Below are 14,362 nucleotides of genomic sequence, written 5' to 3'. Positions count from 1 at the left end.
CACCGCTCTTTCTTGGCTAATAATGAGTGCTATTATTAAAAATCTGTGGCACTCTGCAGTTCCAGCTTGAATGTCTTATGAACGTTTCGCAAAAGGAGTTCCATGATTTCAACATTGTTCCTAAGAGAAAAGTGTTCACAAGGGTTAGCTCTCAGCACTGGGTTAGCTCTCAGCACTGTTCTATATCCTCGATTGGGGATTGAGCCATAGCTCAGTGACAGAGCACATGCATTCAAAAAGTCCGAGCATCTGCAGGTAGGGCTGAGAAATATCCCTTCCTGAAACCATGTAGAGCTGTTGCCAGTCATTGCAGACAATATTGACCTAGAGAGACAATTAGTCTGACTAGTATAAGACAGGGCTGCACAGCTCAAACGCCCTACTGGGCCAAAACCATCCACAGCTTAGCATGCAGGGGCCGAGGTCAGTTTTTAGCACATTATTACATTAAAATTAAACTATTATTGGTTACTTGTGGATCTATTCCCCCTGTCAGTGGACTCATAGTTTTAACCAAGGATAGTGGCCAGAGAAATGGTCCTGTCCCTGCTCATTCAGTGGGGCCCCTGGAGTGCATGCCAGCCCCAAACAAATGCCAAGTACTCTCCTCTCCTTAAATTGTTCTTGCTTTCAGGCTGCAATCCTCGGCGTGCTTACATGGGAGTAAGCCTCACTGGGTACACCGTGGAACATATTTCTGAGAAAATGTGCATAGGATGGCGCTATAAGACAGTTTCCAGCTCCTATGTTGCTGCAGGATACCTGGGGGCCAGTAAAATAGTACCTGCAGGCTGAATATGGCCCCCAGTCCTTATGTTGTGCAGGCCTGGTATAAGGCATCTTCATATGTTCAGCCATCTTCCTCCAAGTCTGTGCCTTCTCCATCCCCAGGATATGTCTGAATCTTAGACATTCCTGCATCCAAGCATGTGCTTCCTTTCCCTGCACCCAAGACTTCTGTGGTTCCCATCACCAGGATATTTAGCTAGGCAGGCCTTCCTTCTCTCTCTCTCTCTCTCCACTCCCCAAATTCAGAAATAGCATGAAATCTCAGGTAGACAGAGCTGTGGTTAATCTGTGAAGCCAAGAATCGCGCTGCAGACAATCGATCAACTGTGGTTTGCAACCTCTGGGTAGTAGACAGAGGAACTTCTCCCTCTTCCTAATCTTCCAGGCGGCATCCTAGCAAGCTGCTTTCCTCTCATGTCACCAGACTGTTGGCGAAGCATCAGCACGCTAGTGAAGCTGCAGCCATTGGCCACGATGTTAGAGGGGGCATGCTCAGCGCGATCATGCATTTTCGGCAGTGTTCGCCCGCCCTTGGCAAGGCAAAGAAAGACATTTTAACTCTTTCCTCACACTGTTCGCACCACTGTTTTCCATGGTTGGGGAGGAAGGGTCTTGTGGCCCCCTCTTCCCTCCCCTGGGAAGAGAGGCTTGGGCCCCTCTCTTGTATCTATCGTGTACTGGTGGTGAAAGATAGACTGCATAAGTGATTCCCCTACTTTTCCTCATATGTTTGCAGAATGAGGTTGGGTTTTTTTAAAAACTGGCAATGGACATTCATGACACACTCACACCAGCCCATTCTCCAGCAGATTTGACATGAGAGGCATGCCACCCTCCATTTCTCTAGATGCTACTATTTTTTCCCCTCCCCCTAGATCTCCATCCCTATCCCATGCCCATGTATGGAGAGATTGGATGAGACTGCAAGGAAGAGGGAGAGATAACTTAGGATTTGCCCCTTTGATTTTTGATAGCATTGCACTATTTTTTGTACAAGTTGGTAGGGGAAGAGGGACCCAGCCCCTTCCTCTGGGTTCAAGCATGCTTGGTCTCAGCCAAAGTTCATGAGAAGAACCGTCCATCTAGAGAAGAATTAAATCACGTAAGAGATTCCTCTTATGCGATGAAGACGGATCCTGCTCCAGAGTGGACCACTCTCTCATGAGAATGCCTGGCTATAGAGACACACATGTGAGCTGGAGGGTTTTTACTGCCCGACCTGGTTGACAGTTCCACCAAAGCCTTGGGAAGGGTCCCTCGGCAACATCCCTCCTGGTCCCGGTGACTGCAGGAAACCAAGATATAAACGCCCTTAAAAGAGTCTGGTCACCCTGCAACACATTTCTATGCTTTGTTTTGCTGTTCACGGTCACCTGGCTGGCCAGGGACCATTCAAATCCATGGGTGTCCCATCCCTGTGGTGGCTGGTATTCATTCGCTGCAGCATCAGACCCAGCTGGTACTGATTAGCCTGGGACATAAGATTCATCCCCGGTCTCTCCTTGTCTGCCCACCTAACCCAGAACGTCTTGAACGCTCAAAGCTTGAACACCCGACAAGGACCATTTTAAAGTCCAGAAGGGTTGGGCGGAAGGGGGAAGGTGCGGAGTACCATTGTTAACCAGTGGTGCCAGGAGCCCTACAACAGTGGGGGTCCAATAGTTGGAAGGTTTATTTCATGCGAGTGCAGTCAAACGAAGAGCTGAAGCACATTAGTGTTTCTGTTTTCTCCGGTATTCTCTCATGAGAAGCCTAACCCCTGGCCAGCAGACCAGCATGAGGATAAGAGTGTGTTGGGTCTTTCTCACTGCTTTGCTAGGGTCTGCAAGCCTGGTGGCACCCTTGGTTACAGTGAACCAATCCCCAGGATCCTTTGCCCACCTTAATATACTATGGGGTGGAGACTGCCTTGGTGGCCTGATGGATGATCTCCAATTGGCAATTGACAGAGGAAATGTGACTCAGTTGGTCCTTTGGGGCCTCTCGGCAGCTTTTGATACTATCGACCATAGTGTCCTTCTGGAGCGTCTGAGGGGGTTGGGGGTGGGAGGCTCCGCTTTGCGGTGGTTCCACTCCTATCTCTCAGGCAGATTCCAGATGGTATCTCTCGGGGACTGTTGTTCTTCAAAAACTGAACTTCGATATGGTGTCCCTCAGGACTCTGTATTGTTTCTGATGTTGTTTGACATCTACATGAAACCACTGGGAGAGATCAAGAGATTTGGTGCAGGGTGTTATCAATATGCTGATGACACCCAAACCTTTTTCTCCATGTCAGCATCATCAGGAGAAGGCATAACCTCCCTAAATGCCTGCCTGGAGGCAGTGATGGGCTGAAAGAGAGGCAACAAACTGAAGCTGAATCCAGATAAGACAGAGGTACTTATCTGGCGGGGTCGGAACTCGTACGATGATTTTGATCTGCCAGTTCTGGATGGGGCCACACTTCCCCAGAAGGAACAGGTACGTAGTCTGGCAGTGCTTCTGCACACAACACCCTCCCTGGTGTCCCAGGTTGAGGCAGTGGCCAGAGGTGTCTTTTATCAGCTTCATCTAATATGCCAGCTGTGTCCATTTCTTGAGATAAATGACCTCAGAACATCTGCTGGTCACCTCCAGACTTGACTACTGCAATGCACTCTATATGTGGCTGCCTTTGTACATTTTATTCATTCATTCATTCATTCATTCATTCATTCATTCAATTTCTATACCGCCCTTCCAAAAATGGCTCAGGGCGGTTTACACAGAGAAATAATAAATAAATAAGATGGATGCCTGTCCCCAAAGGGCTCACAATCTAAAAAGAAACATAAGATAGACACCAGTAACAGTCACTGGAGGTACTGTGCTGGGGGTGAATAGGACCAGTTACTCTCCCCCTGCTAAATAAAGAGAATCACCACATTAAAAGGTGCCTCTTTGCCAAGTTAGCAGGGGTCTGCCAAGTTAGCAGGGGTCTGGAAACTGCAGTTAGTCCAGAATGCGGCATCCAGATTGTTCTCTGGGTCATCTCGGAGAGACCATATCATTCCCATCTTAAAAGATTTACACTGGCTGCCGATAGGTTTCCGGGCAAAGTACAAGGTTTGGGTTATAACCTATAAAGCCCTAAACTGCTTGGGCCCTGGGTATTTAAGAGAATGCCTTCTTTGCTATGAACCACACCGCCCATTGAGATCCTCTGGAGAGGTTTGTCTGCAGTTGCCAATGGCACATCTGGTGGCTACTCGGGGACGGGCCTTCTCCATTGCTGCCCTGAGGCTTTGGAACACACTTCCTGCTGAAATACGAGCCTCCCTATCTCTTACAACTTTTAAAAAGGCAGTCAAGATGCATTTGTTCACCCAGGCTTTTAATTCGATATTGTTTTAATTGTGTTTTTAATAGTTTCAACATTTTAAATTTTAATTGTCATAATGTTTTAATCTTTTTATCTGTTGTTTTTATTGTTTTGTTGTAAACCGCCCAGAGACTTGCATTTTGGGCAGTATACAAATGTATTAGATAGATAGATAGATAGATAGATAGATAGATAGATAGATAGATAGATAGATAGATAATACATATCTGCTCCTAGCAAGTCAATAAGATCTGTTCCTGGAGTACCAGACAAGCAGCCCTAGCCCTTCCATGGTCTAGCAACTGGTGTCTTCCCCAGGGATGCTCAGTTCAGTTCAATTTTATTACAGTCATTGACCAGAAAACACCAGGGATGCTCAGGCATGTCCCTTGGTCTGCCCCCCCTACCTTTGTGTACATTAAGGCAAAAGAAACCACACTCCATTGGTAAGATCTGAGAGCCCCAGGAATCCCCCAGTGGCTTGGGTGTTAGGTCAATGAAAAGGCCTCCTTGCATGTGTGCCTATTCTCCTTATTTTATTTAAAGTGTGCTTTCCCCAATGCCGTTCCATCCCTTTAAATGCAAGAACTGTAGGGATGTGGCATCCCTGTTGCCAAGTAGTGGCAAGAGGCGCAAGGGGGCAGCAGAGAGCATAGCATCAACTCCAAGAGGTGGCCAGCGAGAAACACGGCCACTCTAGAACTGATGTATTTCTGGGCTGCTCTGAGCTGGCCTCTCTATGGTGGCAGGAGGAGCTTGTACATAAAACCTAAATTATGGTGGCAGGCAGAATTCAGATGACTCAGTGGTGCCTCCTAACCTCTGGTTTCAGCAGTGAAACTCACTACAAACTGAGGGTTCAGATTCAGGGTTGGGAGAGAAAACAGAGCCGCAGTTGGTGGCAAAACTGTGACTTCACGCTTTCAGACAATTACAAACTCAAACCTCTGGCACATTTACCTCTGGTTTGGTGATATGTCCAAACGGGGTCTCTCTCTAATTGTTTAGCAACTGGCAACACGTTATGTTCATGTTAACCAGAATGCTCTGTTATTCCACAAAAGAACATTACCTTTCCTACAAAAACTCCAACAGGAAAACCAGGAATATTATTGTCCAATTTTGATCTACTCGAAGTAAAGTTCAAATTTACTGTATTTACTTATACCATCTGATAATCTGGCACAATGTAGGGATTTTTGAACACATTTTAAAGTGATTTGATGCTAATGGTATGTTTGAAAGGGATATTGCCTAACACTCAGCTACATTAAGAAGAAGTATTTAGGCCTCACTGCAGGAAGGTTGATTAGCTATCAGCCCATACTGCGTTCTAATGCTGCCAATTTCCAGTAAAACTTCCCCACATTCCAAGAAACTGGAATAAATATGTGAGAAATTGTGTATTTCCCCCCAGCAAGTAAACATTTTATTTTACACGAATAAGTTTCGTTCTCTGTTTTGTACACCGAAAAAAAGGCGGCCAAGGTGAAACTTACTACTTTGAAAAGCTGGCACATTAGATCTCATTCACCACCTCTTCTCAAAATGGACATGATAGACGGGGATGACAATGTACTCAGGTGAGGGAAGAGAGAAAAATCTCTTTATTTGAGAAACTGACTTAGAAAGATGATTACAAAGCCACAGGATTGCACAGCCGTTTTTTATTCCAGTAACATCTGGATTCCTCTGATCTTGTTTTATTACAAAAACAAGTTGCAGAGAAGAAATCGTCATTGCCCCTTCACATTGGTTTTTGCTGGGAAGAAATATTTACAGTACATTTCTGATCAAGATGCTAATTTGTATATATGACGTGTGAGCATGAGTAAGAGTGTGTACAGCCCCAAAACACACACAAATAGGATATTTACACAGTTGATCATTTGTTAATATTAAGGTTAAGCCTCCATAAAGACAGAACCAGAGCTATAAACATGAGTTTACTCACTTTCCTGAAACATAGTAGTCAGTGGTGACTAAAGTCTGCAGCTAGAATACCAGCAAAAGGTGAAAATGTAATAGAAATGTACAAGGCTGAAATGTAATAGTATGGAGAACATGCCTGCAGAAATAAATCTTCCTTGGGGCTGGGACTCTGCTCACCACTGCCTCTTGTGGTGACTTGCAGTACTGCAGCAGCTTTTGAGTTCTAAACTGGCTGCGCCTGTGAGACCTCTTATTGGCTTCCCTGAAAACAGGAAGAGTACGAGTGATTTCCTGTCTGATCCTGACCTTGCCTCAGTGATGAGGTCTGCTTGTGTGTTGTCTTGTTCTTGACTATTCTTCGGTTTGGCCTTTGGTGTGCTTCTAGCTCTTGACCCTCTGACTCCTAATAAAGACTCAGTTTGACTTCTGAGAACTGGCTCTCGGTTCCTGGCTTGACCCTTCTGGCACTAGAGTGTGCATGAACGGTTGGGCGGTCTATTCACAGACCGCTGAACCAGTTTGAAAGACCAAGCCGGTCCAGAGGCCGGGAGGGGGTTGCTTTAAGGTGCGGCCCGCGGGGAGGGTGTCCTTAACTCTCCCGCTGTGTTTCCTCAGTCAGCGCTGCTGTCAAAATCACTAGCGGGGGGGGGAGCACGTGCTGGCCACTTCCGGTATTATGCTGACCGGGGCAGCAAGAGGGTTTACAGCTGCCTCACGCCAGCTATTTTGACAGCAGGACTAATGGGAGAAATGCTGTGAGGGAGGTTAGGACACCCTCGCCATGCCTTAAAACAACCCCCACTCGGGAGTGCATGGAACCAATTCCGTGCACATCTCTACCTGGCAACTGATTGTCCGCCTGGTGTGACCCCTGGTGTGTCCCTGGCTTTCCTGGTCCCAGCTGTGGACTTGCACCGTCTGGTGGCTGCTGCCCAAGGCTCAGCTGCCTGCCACCTGGGTTAGTATCAACCAATATTAGATGACTCAGAGCCAAAGGCTGGAGAACCTATATCCAAAATTTTCATGCACAGATTTAAGTCCGTAATATAAATCAACAATTCACAAACTGACCTGTGTTCATAACAAGCTCCCAAACATCGATTCTTAAAACTTTCTGTCAACGCTGCTGTTTCCAAGAAAGAAGTCAAAGTCCGTAATTGCATTTCTTGGCCATATGGCCTCATTGTTTACAGTTCCCTCTTCTACACTCAGATATGTCTGCCAGCTGAGGAGGTCACTCCATGTATCTGGTGAAGTGGATTCTAGCCTATGAAAGCTACAATAAAAGTATTAGTCATTAAAGAGCAACAAGATACTGTGCTGTTACATGCATCGGTCTGTACATGCAGCCTAAAATTTACTCCTGGCCAGCAGCTGTGCAGGGCCCCAACTTCATTCAAGACTGCAGTAGCATCTAGGGGTTATTTAACCCTGCATTGTTTTCTAAAAAAACATACTACCCCCACCCCAAGCAGCTATTTAACCCTTTGTTACAATAGCATTTGGGGGTTAAATTGCCACTTGAGCAAAGTTTTTAGTCAGGAAAACAGCATGGAGTTAAAGGATGGGAAACCTCCTATGACCATGATATGGTCCCAATCTGAATGGCTGTCCTGTGGCTGCTGCTCACAAATAAATCTAAAATTGTAACTACACATGGATGGAGGGAGGTAGCAAGGTTGGAGTGGGCCCTGTGAAGATGGCCCCTGCCCACCACCTCCTGATTTTCTTCTTCTGGTGCTCAACTGGTGCATCTCCTTTCTCCTTTCCCTCAAGGGACAAGAGACATGCATTTATAGCTATGCCCTGCATTGAAGCATTTAACATCACGTAGTTTGGTTTTAAGAACTTCAGACTAGCATACAAGCCCTATTCAGACATTATGCTGCATGTATGAACAGGTATCTGTACGCACGTACATATCTTTTTGTGTGCATGTGCTCATTTTTAAAATGAAGCTGGGTATAGGCCTCCTTAAATGCAGGGTGCAGATAAGATGTTTACTTCTGTACATGCATTAAACATAAAAGTGTGAGTAACTGTGCATGCCTATGTTGTACACACTGCACAGTGTAAACGCATTGAACTTAATGTATGAACAGGGCTACAGTATGGGGGATACCCAGACTTTATTATGGCATGGGTATGAAGTGGGGCAAGGCAAAGACATTTACGGGGAAATTCAGGCCCCTTACATTGATAGTTACATGTTTTGCCTGAAAGCTATTTCCCTACATCTGTTACTATCCAATGGTGGGTAAAATTACAAACCAGAACAAATAATCTCCCCACCAATCTTATTTATCCCACCTTCTAGTCCTTCCCCTGATCCAGAGTCCTAACTCATACAGTCCCCCTACAACACAAAGAGACTAACATACAGATAAACTACAGGCTCTCCCTCTATAAAATTACTAAAATTAGCGTAGCAAAGCTAGGAAAATAGTGTTCTTGCCAATTGCTGCTGTTATTGTGAATGGTCACTGTGCTTATCTTGTAGATGTCTGACTTTGCATGGAAAGTTCACAGAGTGGACTTCTTGGATCTGATGGTCTTTTAGCCCCTCTGTTTACAGGTGCTGCTTTTCTTGATATCTAAGTGTTAGTTTTTAAGATACCATGAGACTTCTTACACCGCACACAAGGGATGCCAATTTAAATCTGGTGGCTTTCTAAGGTGTCAGAGGACTCCTTCAAGACATACAGACATAGCTGGTGAGCCCGATGCTTCTATTTGTAATAACAAACAGAAGTATAATCTCCCAACACACATCAGTTGTCCTCCTGTTTCCTCCAGCCTGGTGCTGCTCCTCTTCTTTGCTGTCTGGCTACCTATACCTGGGCCAATCCTCACTGAAATTTTGGCCTCTCCCCAGACTCACATCAATGCTCCCTTGACCTCTCCATCCTAGGGGTCTTTCTAAATGGCAATATAAACTGGGATTCCAAACACTTTTGCACTACTTCCTGGCATAATTTCTGTATACACACTGAGCAGGGACCTTGTACAATTTTTGCAGCACCACCTGCTGGACAGCTCATGAAAAGCACTCATCTTTCATCCCTATCATGAGAGTTCTAGTCCAGCAACATCTGGGCACCCAAGTTTGAGAAGCCTTAGTTTACAGAGGAGAAAAAATGAAGCAATACACTCACCACTGTAGATATGCATTTTGTTTTCTGCATGTGATTCTGATCTGAGAAACACCAAAGTAAATGAGAAGAAATCTCTCTGAGGAATGAGTGCCACTCCAAGAGTAAAGTGAGTTTAACATGTGAGTTTAGAATCATGCTAATAGACACTTTTCCATGGTGTGCTTATTTGCCATACCAAGAACTTTATTATTCTCTTCTCCCTAATCACACATTTCCACATAGTAGCAAGACTAGATTCCAGTTAACTCTGATAGGAAAGTATACTTCCTGTTTATAAAAATATCCTTCCTAAGTGGAAGAGTCGACTTCCTGCATGAACTTGTCCCTACATATCACTTTAAATTTCCTGATCAACTTCTATGGATTAAGATGACTCTTGTTTCACTTTTTGAGCTTAATATTATTATTATTATTATTATTATTATTATTATTATTATTATTATTATACTGCTTTTCAACAAAGAACTTCTCAAAGCAGTTTACACAGCAAAGAAATGAAAGATGGTTCCCCATTAGAAAGAGGCTCACAATCTAAAAGGAGACACACTGGAAACATGTTGGATTGTTGAAATGGTGGACACACTGTTGAAACGTGCTGGATGGTTACTTCCCCCCTGATATATATATATATATATATATATATATATATATATATATATATATATATATATATAGCCTCTTTCGAATGGGGAACCATCTTTCATTTCTTATATATCTCTCTCTGCCATAAAATCAACAAAATCAGGACTACTCACTATTCATAATGCATTTTTGTGCAGAAAAACACAACTGTACCACTGATGCCATTTGACTGGTTTATGTGTTCTTGCCATGTAAGCAGACAATGCCAGACTCACCCATGCTGCTGCAGGGCTCTAACATGTGTAGTGTCGCTGCTGCCCAAGAGGGCAGTTACTGGAACTACTGACTATTGCGTGATTGCAGGTCATGCACTCCTTCCATTATACGAAAGTAGTGTGGAACATGTGATTGCTCAAGAGTCAGTAGTTTCGATACTGCCCTCTTGTGCAGCAGTGTCGCTACAGGTGTGAGAGTCTCGCAAAGGCACAGATGGGAAGGACTCTCTAGCACCACCTGCATTAGGCTGAGGAACATGTCAGCCAGAGCTGCACACTTCAAGCCTTCCAGCAGTTTTTGGACTACAACTCCCATAATCCCCAGGCATAGTGACCAATACTCAGATTTTATGAGAGTTGTATTCCACCATCTGCAAGAGGGCCAAAGTTATGCAGCCCTGATATAAGCAATGACTGTGAAAAGAATGGGAGATGCAAAGGTTCCATCCCCCCAACGGCCTGCTTAATATGGTGGAGACCCTTGCCTATTGTTAACTATACTGGGGAAACACCCCCTCATCCTATTTAATGTGCAGAAGTTCCTCACAGCTTAGGTAAACTGGGAGCTAGACTCCATCACCATGACAACAACTACCTGACATGTCAGACTCTACCAGTTCAGATATACTCCTGTTATCCTAGGACACATATTTAGCATTATATGGTGCAATGAATAGCTGCAGATGCTTCTGACATGCTTCTGACATTATCGGTACTTGAACTTCTCCGTGGGTTTTTGAGTTCCAAATCACCTGGTCTTGTTTCCAAAGTGGCCCTCATGCACTGGATATTCTCCATTGTTCTGCTTTTTAATCTCTGGATTTTGTTCAGAGCCCTGGGGCTACTCAGTATGTTGCAGATTTCAGTTTTGTCAGTCCATTTGTGTTTCTCCCCTCCTACATTACTAATATGTTTGTGTGAGCATTGATAAGGTACTGAAGAAAAGCAGTCTTGTGATCATATGCATTATAATTTTATCAAGGTTGGTTAAAAAGCCATCCAAAAAACAACTTGCAGAAGTAGGGATGTAGGGGTGTAGCTACCGTTGTGCCAATGGGTTCAAAGAACTCGGGCTGCCAGTGAAAAGGGCCGCTGAAGCCCTGTGGCTCAGGCTCCAGAGGAGCCCAGAGCGAACTCCCCCCCCTCACGCCCAGGCTGTCAAGAGCCCCCGCGAACTCTCCGTCGGTTATTTCAGGCAGCACTGGCTGCCCGACAAGACGTTTTTCCCTTCCTCTCCCTCTCTGGAAGAAGATATAGGGGCAAATGCCCTACTGGGTAGCCGGCGCTGCCTGAAATGATGAGCTGAGAGCTCACTCGGGCTCTCGGCAGCCCAGGCCACGCCCCTTTTCACGTGGCATCACACACAAAGGGGCGTGGCCCAGGCTGCAGAGAGGCCAAGCGAGTTCTCAGCTCGTCATTTCAGGCAGTGCCGGCTGCCCAGTAGGATGTTTTCCCCTTTCTCTCCCTCAGGGAGAGAAAGGGAAAAACATCCTATTGGGCAGCTGCCGCTGCCTGAAATAACAGGCAGAGAGTTTGCTCGGGCTCTTGGTAGCCCGGATTTGAGGGGGGAGTTTGCTCTGGGCTCCTCAGGAGCTCGAGCAACGCCCTCATGCACATGACGTCACGGGCATGGGCATATGTGGAGGGGGCCGCCGAGCAGGGCCAGATCCAGGCCATTGTTCAGCTGGCTCCGCGGCTGTAGAGATGTACACAAGACGGTTTGGCGCCTCCTCTGGGAAGTGCTGGAATGGCTTGGGTGCCAGCGTTCGAGCCAGCTCAATGGGGTGGGGAGAAGTTCCGTTAAGGAGCCGGTAATAAGCTCCTTCCCTGCGTGTCCCCACCCCACCACTTTTCCAGATGCAGCCCCCGGCCCCCAACGGGCTGCATGGGGCTGCGGTGCTCTTCCCTCCGCACAGCATTGGCATGCACATTTGCATGGTCAGCATGGTGTTGCTGGCCATGCACACGGCCGGCGTGTGTGACGATGCCGCAGAGAGGCTGCAGGGAACAGCGCTGCAGCCCCATGCGGCCAGCTGGGGACCAGATGCCATGCCTGGAAAAGCAGCGGGTCAGGAATGAGCAGGTAAGAAGCTCCTTACCAGCTCCTTAAGAGAACCGTTCCCCACCCCACCGAGCCAGCTTGAACGCCAGCACCTGAGCCAGTTCTGCGCTTCCCAGAGGAGTCACCCATTTTGGCTTGTGCCCATCCCTGCACATTGCACATCCCCACTCCTGCATGTGTGGGGGCGATGGGGGAGATTATATGCCCACTACACAGAAAAAGCAGAGATTAGGAGGGTCTTGTGGGGGGGGGGAGGACAGTCGGGAAGCCTTGGCTTCCTTCCACTTGGTTATCCTTTAAACAACTCCACAGTGTTCTTGTGCAAGAACGCCAATATATCAGAGTAGCCCACCAACCTGTCCTTTCATAAATGTAGAAAGAAATAAGAAGAATTCATAAACAAGATGTCTGGTGAGAGGGGTTGCTGCGTGGTGCCCTGCTGTCCCATGAGATCCCCTTTTCAATGAGGTAGTGATGTGGTAGTTCCTCCAGTCACTTTAGTGTACTGGTGTACCAGTGTTCTTGCACAGACATACCGTGGGAAAATCTTCCAGGCAACAGTAAGAATGGAAAGCGCGTCCATTCCAGCAGGAAGCTTCCCACCCCCAGTGAAACTGCAAAATGTGGTTTGGAGTTAATGTCCCATTGCAGTAGCTGGAGCTTCCCATTGATCTAGTGAGCAGTTATTGTGAAAAAACACCAGGGAAATATATATATTTTTCTTTAAGACAGAAAATTACATTTGGGGGAGATCTACAAGCACCATGCATGTGCACACACATGCGTTCTTCCATTCTCTTCACTACCTGAGCACAGGTGAATGTGGCAATTAGAAGCACGAGGTGGCAAGAAATGGGTGGGATGGATTGGAGGGGGAGAGCGGGTTGTGTGAACTAACATTCGAAAATGTTTATTATGGTAATCAACCATAATAAAAAGCAGCAATCTGAACGCCTCCATACTCTGATTTATGCTTATTTATGTTTGTAAATGCTTATACGTGCTTTAGATACTCTCATCCTAATTTACACCACTTTCTCCCTCAGTAAAACCCCCAGTCTTGGAAACCTCCGCTCCTGCTGCATTTTCACCATGAAAGGGTACTGCCCAGGTAGGCATACCTGATTGCGGCCAGCAACCAGAGTGCTCTTGCACCATGTGAATACTGCTTAGCAAGATCAATGCTATGTCCGTTCTGACAGGGCCAATCACCTTTTAGATGAGATAAATCAGGCGACAATGTCTCCCTACTGCCCCTCTGCCCATTTGGAAGATGATCAGTGCTGAACATAGTGGGGATGAGAAACTAGTCCGGCAGCTGCTATTCAACCAGGTGGTGTACTCACATTTCTCCAGACCAGGTGTGCTTGTTTTTCAAGTATATCTCTAAAACCATAAGGGCTAGGAATTCCTTTTTCATTGGAACACACACACACACACACACACACACACACACACACACACACACCATGTCAGCAGATGCACAGAGTGTCATCCTTAGTTGGCAGGAATACATGGGAACAGAGAAAGACAAAAAAAAGGGCAATGTATAAGCAGTAGGGTCAAATGGCTATGAAATGCTAGAGGTACAGGCTGTGACTATTTTTCTGTGACCACAAATATATTGGATTATCCTCCACTCTATGAGGCGAGATGGAAATGGAAACAAGGTTGCAAGCATTGCCAGTGTCCATGTGGTGTCATTAGTGCAACTCTAGTGAGCAAAGATCCTCCGTTGACATCCTCACCCTGCCCCTGGGGCTGGCTTCAGGAGAGCTGGTCATGTGGTAGCAAGCATGACTTGTCCCCATAGCTAAGCAGGATCTGCCCTGGTTGCATATGAATGGGAGACTTGATGTGTGAGCACTGCAAGATATTCCCCTCAGGGGATGAAGAAGAGCAGAAGGTTCCAAGTTCCCTCCCTGGCAGCATCTCCAAGATAGGGCTGAGAGAGATTCCCTCCTGCAACCTTGGAGAAGCCGCTGCCAGTCTGTGAAGACAATACTGAGCTAGATAGACCAATGGTCTGACTCAGTATATGGCAGTTTCCTATGTTTCCTATGTTCCTATGTTCATTCTGCCCCTCTCTGACATTGTCAGCATTCGTCTGTCGACTGTCATCAGATGGCACCAGCGACACCGCATTCAGCCCACTCTGCAGCTCGCCAGAAATTGACAGGCCAGTTGCGGCTCAGTTAGGAGCCTGCTTGCTCTGCCACGCAGC

The sequence above is a fragment of the Hemicordylus capensis genome, chromosome 1, assembly GCF_027244095.1.
Source record: "Hemicordylus capensis ecotype Gifberg chromosome 1, rHemCap1.1.pri, whole genome shotgun sequence".
Taxonomy (NCBI): Eukaryota; Metazoa; Chordata; class Lepidosauria; order Squamata; family Cordylidae; genus Hemicordylus; species Hemicordylus capensis.
This window is presented reverse-complemented; position numbering follows the sequence as displayed.